This window comes from Equus caballus, chromosome 7 (assembly GCF_041296265.1).
Source record: "Equus caballus isolate H_3958 breed thoroughbred chromosome 7, TB-T2T, whole genome shotgun sequence".
In the NCBI taxonomy this organism is placed as follows: Eukaryota; Metazoa; Chordata; class Mammalia; order Perissodactyla; family Equidae; genus Equus; species Equus caballus.
This window is the reverse complement of record NC_091690.1, coordinates 20,104,753-20,114,472: the sequence shown is the minus strand read 5'-3', so window position 1 is coordinate 20,114,472 and position 9,720 is coordinate 20,104,753.

The following is a 9,720-nucleotide window of genomic DNA, read 5'->3' as shown; positions in this document are numbered from 1 at the left end:
GTGATGAGAAAACAACGGAACGAGGTCAAGAGAACTGTTTCTGTCTCTGCCACTAAAATCCCTGTGACCTTGAACATATCATTTCACCTCTTAAAAGTCTCAGATTCCTCATTTAAAAAATCACAGGAATATAATTTGTTTCTGAAGCTACAATGTGCAAAAGAATCGCCTGGGAATCTTGTTAAGATACAGATTCCGATTTAGGAGGTCTGGGGTAAGACTGGAGATTTTGCATCTCACAAGCTCCTGAGTGACCCACAGACCACACCTTGAGGAGCAAGGAATTCGGCGATCTCCAGATTCCCTTCCAGCTCTAAAATTCTGATTCCTAAATCGGAATCTCTACCTTCTCATGTAAACCCCTCTGAGTCTCCCCTTCCCTGGCCCAGGCTGGCCTCTGTCTTCAGAGGTTCAGTCAGTCCTTCCCAATTTAATGTTGCTGCAATTCACGTGATTACTTGGGATTCTCCTGCCCAACCAAATGGAGAAGAATGGAAATTGAACAACCTGTTTTTTCCCATCTTCTAAGCTCAGAGGTAAGCACATAGCCCTTGGTTGCTTTGAAATTTCTTAAAATTTCAAAAAGAAATTTCACTGTTCATCACTTGGAAAACAAATAAGGAGAGGTTACAAAAGCTTCAGCAAACTTGTTAAGATTCTAGACATTTTCTTTCACGGCTTTTTCATATATGTATCTCTCTCTCTCTCTCTCTCTCTCTCTCTCTCTCTTTTTCTCTCTCTCTCTCTCTATATATATAACACAGATACTGTTTTATCAAAATGGGAATTGCAGTGAATATATAGGTTTGTACTCACTACAAAATTATATTTTCTCAATTCATGACAAATTATCTGAAATGGTAATTTTAACTGCTTCATAATACTCCATCTTAAGATTGTCCATTATTTATTGAGCAATTGTTGGACATTTTTTGTTGCAATTTTAAACAATACTAGGATAAACATCCTTATTGCTTTTATAACTACCATTTCTTAAATACTTACTGTGCCAGACACTATGCTAAATGCTTTACATGCCTCATCTCGTTTAATCCTCACAACCATCTCTCAATAGGATTTCCATTCAATTGAGAAGGAAACTGAGACATGGGAAAGTCAGAGGACCTACCCAGAATCTCACAATTAGTCCACGGCAGAGGTGGAATCCCACTAAGGCCTATCCGACTCCAAAGCCAACCTCTCAACCGCCGTGTGACATTTCCTTGTACACAAATCCCCAGGTCCCTCTCTGATTATTTCATTAGGATAGCTTCTTTGTTTCTGTGAATTTTTTAAAATTTAATTATAAAAGTGATGCAAGTTCATTGAAACAACTAAAGCAGTGCATGGATGTAAAAGAAAAATCTATATTCTCTTTTCTTTCCTGTCTATGATTTCTTGAGGTGTATTTTCTTTCTATGTGTTTTCTATGCTAAAATGGCACACAGAAAGGCGGGAATCATGTGTTTTTCACCGTTACGTCTCCAGTGCCTAGTGCAGAGCTAGCGAGGCCTTAAAAAATATTTGTTGAAAGAATAAATGAATAATTGAATAAGTTTATATTTTTAATAAAAATGGAGTCTTACCATATATGTTTCTCTGAAGTTATTTTCCCTTAATAAATCTCAAACAGCTTTCCAGGACAAAAATATAGATCTAATTCTTTTTAAAATAACTGTGTAAATTACATAATGTGGATACGTCATAATTTATTGAGTCATTTCACATAGATGAACATGTATGTTTGTAGATTTGAGGAGTTACTGTTGATGCTGTGGTAAATAAATATCCACATGAACATTTATATGCTGATGCTTTTATTTCTTTAGGGTAGTTTCTATGATTAAAGATTACTGGTTCAAAAGGGATATATATTTTAATATTTAATATCTAATTCCAGGGAATTTTACTAAAATTCCGGGCCAATTCACCTTCAGACAAGCAGTATATAAAAGTGCCCACATTCCCACACACTTACCACCTGATCAAACCTCTACATTTTTACCAGTCTGGTGGGTAAAAAAAATCTAGGCTTTTTGACGTGCGTTTTCTTCATTATTAGTGAGGTTGAACGCCTTTTTAAATTTCTTTCTTTTTTCTGAGAATTGTGGGAAACTCGCTCTAAGGAAAGTTGCTGGATTAAAGAATGTGAACATTTTAAAAGTGCTTGACACTCAGCCAAATCGTCTCCCAGAAGGGATGGAATGACTTACCCTCCCACAAGCAGAGCATGAAACCTTGTGTTTCACTAAACTAGGTATTGTAATTCTAGAAAGAAAGTAAAGGCATTTGCCAATTTGAGAGCCTCCATTGATTTACTGGGGCATTTCTCATCATTCTTTCAGAAAGCCAGGTGTCTTTTTTTTTGTCCTTCAGAAAGCTCCTGGTAAGAAGCTCCATCCCCGCAGAGAAAGTCAGGGTGGAGGGAAGGGGCTCCAGCACAGGGGACTTGGAAGGGCAGCCAGGAGCTGTAGCAGGAGGTTAAAGGCATTTCCAAGAGCACGACAGAGCAGGAGAATGACCTCTACTCTGTGTCCAGAAGAACAGAGAAAGCCTGTCCAGTGGGTGAGGGCAAGTTTACACTGGGGTTTGCTGTGGGGCATGGCCAGGGTGCCTTAGGGGTGTAGAGTGGGAGGGATGCACGTTGCTCCGTGGAATGAGCTCAATTTCTCCCGTCAAATTCTAGGAAGAGTTGGGCACAATCCAACTGAACAGAATTTAATTCAAATGAACAAATACTCTTCAACATTTGCTGTAAGCAAAGCCTTGACCTAGGAAACAGATTCCTGCTCTCTGAACCACATCATCAAGTGGAGTACGTATAGAGGCTGTTCATAAAAATCCTAAAACACAGTAAGATGTGAGCTGTTTGAGAGGCACGTGGAGCTCTGGTGAGTTGAAACAGAGAGAGATTACATCCAGACAGCAGGATCAGAGAAAGCTTTCTGGTCAGCGGTCAGGAGGCTAGAGGGGTGCCTCACTCCTAAAGAAGGTGTTATGTTTGCCCGCCCCCCCTTTCAGGCAGCAATTTGGAAGCCCTCTCAATCCACATGTGGCCGTCACAGATCCGTGCATCCCTCACATTCACAGATCCATGCACCCCTCACATTCACGGATCCATGCACCCCTCACATTCACGGATCCATGCACCCCTCACATTCACGGATCCATGCACCCCTCACATTCACGGATCCATGCACCCCTCACATTCACGGATCCATGCATCCCTCACATTCACGGATCCATGCACCCCTCACATTCACGGATCCATGCACCCCTCACATGGGTCCTAGCTCTACAGGCTGATCAGAGTCAAGTAGGGATCTAGCCCATCCCTCTTCTCCATACTGAAGTTCAAATTAAGAGCACCTGGTGTCCCCAGCTAGGTCAAGCTGGGATTCAGTGTGGCGATTTAAGAAAAACAGCTGGTTGGTGACCTCTCTGGGTCTAGATAAGCCAGGCCTTTGTTTTTTTTGCTGAAGAAAGGGGAAAGGGATTTCATGCAGGAGAGGATAAGTGAAAGAGAAAAGGAGGAAGGAATGGGTGGTTTGGTTGTGACATGGTTCCTGTTCCCTATGGATCTCTGGGGTCCAGAGGGATTGATCTTGAGGCCCCCGGGAGTGAGGCATTCCAAACTGAAGCTGAAGGATCTGCTGTTCTGAGAGGCCATGGCTCTCTGGACTAAGGCAGGATGGTCTCAGATGAGATGAGTGCTTCAGGGCTGAGAAGTCCAGCTCTCCTCGCTGGCCCCTCTGCTGCTGAGTCCTTAACCTGAGGGCAGCTTTGCTGCTCTGACACCCCAGGGCAGTGAGTGCCAAAGGAGGCTATTTCTGAGAGAGTTGTCCTCATGAAAAGCATTAGTGACAGCAGTTGGACTATGCCCCCACCCCCAAACCACAAGAACTGGGAATGCCAGGAAGACTGGAAGAGGGAGGGTGTGGAGGTCCCGCATGCTGCAGCTGGAGCTAAAACCCATCAGGATTTGGGCATTAGTGTCAGTGCAAACTCATTTGTACCTCTGCTTTCCTGAGGCCTGGAAACAACTGAGTTACACAAGGAATGGTATGTGAAACCCTCCCTAGAGTGGAATAAAGTCAACAAGTGCCATTGCCTTTGGAGAAAATAGACTCGAAACTTATTCCTGAATTAGGACACCCAGTCACTTCAGATGAAGCCTTTCAGCCCAAATCAAAGAGCATCTTGGAATCCCGCATCCTGTCTTGATGTGCTGCTCACCAGGTTCTGTGAAAATCCCAAAATTCGACTCTGGCTTCTTTGGTGAGAACTTCAAGGGAGGTCAGAGATGTTTTCCTTGAATTAAATTCCCAAACATAGTGTTTATTATCAGTTATATATTGGACTCTGAACACGGTAGATGTTTAATACTTATTAATTTGGTTTAATTTAATTTGTTAATCTAGTGCACATATTTTATTTTTTTAAATTGTATTAAGCCCTGAAGTTTGCATTCACTATACCCATGAGGACCAGTGACATCCTCTCTCCCTAAACACTTTTCTTTCTACCTCTCCAGCTATTGAACCATTAAGGGAACCTCTTGCCCGTTTACCTGCAGTGAGGCAGCACAACCCTCCCACAAAGGCTTATGGGAAATGCAGCAGGAAGGAGAGGTAAACGTAGGACACTTCCTTTGGGTGTCAGGCTTCATTTTCATAAGTGCCCCTCCTCCCTTCTTCCTTTCCCTCTTCCTCTACACTCCCTTCTAACGAGAAGAAATGGAAACCCTTTACTTTCCTAGGGTTTCTCCTCGTAATTTCTCATTTGGTAAACGCTATATTTTTACTTCGCGCCTGCAAAGACAAACTAAATCCAAGACAAAATTAACACAAGTTGTTTATTCATGAACTTGCAGCAAGGGAATCCATCTGCCATCACTTTCATTTCAGCAGGGGTTCAAAGGTGTTAGAAAAGAGAGCAAGTTTTATAGAGCAAAAAGAAATACTGATGCAAGATTCTGATTGCCAGGCTTTCTGCTAAGGTGGGATGTGGAACTGGGGAAGATTTTCTTTTTTTTTTCTTTTATTTTTTGCTGAGGAAGTTTAGCCCCAAGATCTGCACCAGTCTTCCTCTATGATTTTGTACATGGGACACCTCCACAGCACGGTGGTAAGTGGAGTGGGTCCGTGCCCAGGATCCAAACCTGTGAACCCAGCTGCCACAGCCAAGTATAGAACTTTAACCACTTGGCCACAAGGCCGGGCCCTAGGAGAGATTTTCTAACTGGTCTTCCAGTACATTCAGCAGACTTGGTCAGCTGCGAAGGGACAAGCAAGCAGTTTGGGGACATTTCAAAAGACGAAGCATTGTTCAGTGTCATGGTGAAGGATTTTCTGTGGCCAGCCATTTCCTGGAACAAGTTGGGGCTGATGGGTGCTCTTTTATGGTCCTTATGAGAAACTGACCACCATGGCAGGAGGTTTCTCACATGAAAAGCTAGTAACAGTAGAATAACTTTTTAAAAATGTTTTGCTGGAAGATAATTAACATCTCGATTATAAACTAGAGCTAGCAAAAATTGGGAAATGTATTCATTAAAAAGAGTTTATACTTCCTGTTAAATGTCCCACCCCACTTGGCTATGTAAAGTCTAGCCTTTATCAGAAAGTCCCTCCCACCTTTTGGGTGGCATGGAGAAGGCAAACACGGCCCCTCCAGTCCTCCCTGCTTGTCTAGTGCAGTTCAGGCTCTGGAATGCTGTGCCTCACTCCCTCTGGGCGTCTATCTGCTCTCCTCCTGCACCTGGAAATTCGCTTCTCTCTGGCCTCAGTTACTCTCACTTTTACCCCCTCATCCTTTGCTTAGGCTCGTTTCCTCACAGGGATAGTGCAGAATCAGCTGCAACTCTTTGAAAAGCTTGACTAAAAGTCAGGGATGGCAGTAGGAAAAGATAAAACAGACTATTGTAGTGATGTTCAGAGCTGGCAGGCCTGGGAGACCCTATGGAGGCTCTTCCTTGATCCCAGATGACCGTCATCTGGAAGGATCATCTCCCTTCTCTCCAGGAGAAATCACCTCCTACAGCAGGCCTCTGAAGAAATGCCCAAGACCAACCATCATAAGCCTCCCCACCTCCTCAGAGGAAGAAGTGCCCCCTTGTAATCCCTGCCACCTCTACTGTCTTGATTTCCTGCCCAGGATTGACCTTGACCTCAACCAAAAAAAAGACGTGAGTTGTGATGCTCATTCCTCTCAGGGAAAACTCCACCTCTACTCTAAGGGGTATGGTCTTACCCTCTGGCTTCCATCCACACAATTAAATTATTTCAGAACCCAGCAGTTCAGCCTCAGTACATCCCAGGCTCATCAGTCTGAAGAAAGACCAAGGGTTTGTCCGCAGCCAGGGTACCACACTATAGGAGCTATAATGTGCAAGGCTCTCTATACACATTATTTTGAATCCTGCTGGTAGTACTCCAAGGTAGCTGGTGTTAACCCCATTTTGCAGATGAGTAAACCGAGGCCCAAAGAGCTGAAGCAACAAGCCAAGCTCACTCTGTTGGAAAGCAGTGGAGCCAGAATTAAACCCAATTCTTTCTGTTTCTAAAGACTCTGTTCTTTTCACACAGCTAAGGGCAATGCCACAGGTGATTTAAAATAGCTGTTGTCTCTCCCCTCTGGTTATCTGCCAGATGCTTTGCTGTCTGAGTCCTTTTGCAGTGGATTCTACAGTAACGCTTCTCCCCTTTTAGCAATATCTATCTCCTTCTCCCTAGTATGAATTTTCAGAGTCAGAAGCCTTCTTCTCTCCTCTCCCTCGTCCTCCCCCTTTAATCCTCTTTCCCTCTACTCTCCCTTGTTCTCCTTCATCTCCTAAATTTAGAACTATGGTTGTGTCTTCCAGTCCCTGTACAAACCTTACTTATGAGAAGTGACTGGCGATATGATTAAGAGGTGAGTCCCTTGTCTTTTACTGAGAGCACTTTCGCTTTCCAAAGAGACCATTGTGGCTGTCACGGATCCCAGATCTCTGGTACAGCTTCATTTCTTTTAAAAAGGTCAGAGTTCAAGGGCTGCGTCCATATAAACACTGAAACTGTGAGCACAAGTTACAGGTCCTTGGAGAAGAAAAGTTGCCTAATTGGGTGGCCGGCTTCCAAAATTCTCCTTGGTAATCCCTCTTCATGACTGTTTCTCTTTTACAAAATAGTTTCCAGAAGAGTTTGGAATTTGCCTTCCGAGGTGTCAGAGCACCTATCACAAAACACACTCCACCAGCAAAATTATCTGAAACAAATTACTCCTGGAAGCAGCAAGAGCAGGGCTTTTATCCAAACGTGGGGAATGTGCTTACTAATGGTGGCCCTTTAAAGCACTGCAGGAGAATAATAGCTTTACACATGTAGCAGAGGTGTTTTTTTTCCTTTTTAAATCAACTCAAAGACTGCTTGTACAAGCAAAATAAAGCAAAGAACTGAAAAAGAAAATTGTCTGGGTAACTCAGGTTAAAAAACCTACTATGGAAACAGAAAAGGAGTGCCACAGACTCTGCTGGACTGGCTCTCAATACACATCACATTCTAGGATGAGAGCTCAGGTTTCCTCTATCCTATTAAATTGGGCAAATCACTTAACTCTTCAGTGTCCTGCATAACTCTTCCCTTCGCTCTGCCTATACAGACATCATTTATAACCGGGTGGTGCAAAGAAAGGCTGGTAAATTTCCTGAAAGGAAAGCCTGCTCCTCCTCCCAGGGTTTGCAAGCCCTGCTCCAGTGATTCTTTCTTTGACATCCTGGTTAGAGACTGAAGAGAGAGGGTTTCCATCTTGATTTCCAGAGTGTTTGTCACTGATTTGGACCCATTGTTGACCTGATTTCTTTTGCTTCAAGTTGTGACCCTGAAAGCTTTAGAAATGAGGAAGCAAGGAAGGACATACTTGGAGAAAGGAAGGGAGTTAGGTGCTTTGTAGGGATTATTATCCTTGATTCTCTGCATATTAGCTCTAGCCCAATGGGTGACTTTTGGTTTTATACTAAAGTATTTGTATATTCCTTAGCGATAAAGAAACTTATCCATTTGCCCAGCTACCCTCCAGTCTTCCTTCAAGATTTTTACATTTGCAGAGACAAGTCTTAGTTGCGACAATATACGCCTAGGAGGAAAACCAATGCCTGAATTGTAAGACATTCCCTCCATAAAGCCAAGTAGAACCAATTCTAATTGAAGTCAGTAGAAATGAAATTCCACCTCTAATAACTGATCCCTAACTAATTGGAGACATCAACAAAGTTGCCGGCTATAAGGTTAACTCACAAAAAATCAATAGCATTTTTCTAGAGCAGCAAAATTCAACTACAAAGTACAATCAGAAGTTAGATAGCATTCACTACAGTAACAAAAGTTATAAAATATATAGTACTTAACAAAGAATGTCTAAAACCTCTACATTCTGTTAAAGGATATAAAAAAATTCTGATTGAGAGATATTTCATCTCTTGGTTGAGACAACTTAATTTTATAAAAATGGCCAATTCTTGCCAAAGTTAATCTATAAATTTAATACAATACCAATCAAAATTCCAGCTAGATTTTTTTTGAGGAATGTGATAAAGTTATTTTTAAATGCATATGGAATTATGTCAGAAAATGGTGGATTAGGAGGTCCCAGCCTTCACCCCCCCCAACAAAAACAAGTTAACAACTACCTACCAATGAAAATTGCCCTGGGGGAGCTCTGGAGTACATTTAAGAAGCTAGAGCAACACCTGGCAGATTCTGCCATTAAGGACCTCTATAGTGTTTGCTGATGCTGACTCCAGCTGATGGAGCTGCTCAGAGTCCAGGCCACTGCATCCTCTGGTGTAGGAGCATGCCACCCCCCTCCCACCGCACACACACACAAGGCAAGAATGCCCACTCTTACCACTTCTGTTCAAGCTTTAAAAACAAGGAGATCTTGCCATTTGTGACAGCACGTGTCAACCTGGAGGGCGTTATGCTAAGCGAAATAAGCCAGACAAAGAAAGACAACTACTGTGTGATCTCACTTATATGTGGAATCTAAAATAATCAAACTCATAGAAACAGAGTAGAATGGTGATTACCAGGGGCTGGATGAAGAGGGAGTGGGGAGATGTTGGTTAAGAGGTGCCAATTTTCAGTTATGCAAGATGAATAAGTTTTACTGTACAGCAATATGAATATAGTTAACCATACTGTACTGTGTACTTGAAATCTTCTAAGAGGCTAGATCTTGTGTTCTTATCATACACACGCACAAATGAAAACGGTAACATGTGAGGTGATGAATACGTTAATTAGCTTGATTGTGGCAATTATTTCACAATGTATATGTATATCAAAACATCAAGTTGTATACCTTAAATATATATAATTTTTATTTGTCAATTATACCTCAATAAAGATGGGTAAAAAAATGCATGTGGAAGAATATATGCTTCCATAAATAGCTAAGTCAACTTGGATAAAAAGGAGATCAAAGAGAAGAAAGAGAGCTTGTCCTGTTAGCTATGATCATGTTACAAGTCCTGGCAACAAAAATAGTATGATCCTGGTGCAAAAACAAATAGACTAATAAAATAAATTAAAGTGCTCAGAGGGGACTCATGTATTTATGGGAACCTAATAAAATGATAAAGGTGGTACCACAAAACAATGGAACTGACAAAAACCAATTAGTAGATGGCAATGGGAAAGAAGTATTTAGGGGGTAGAGGTGAGGGGAGACGGTCCGCAGATA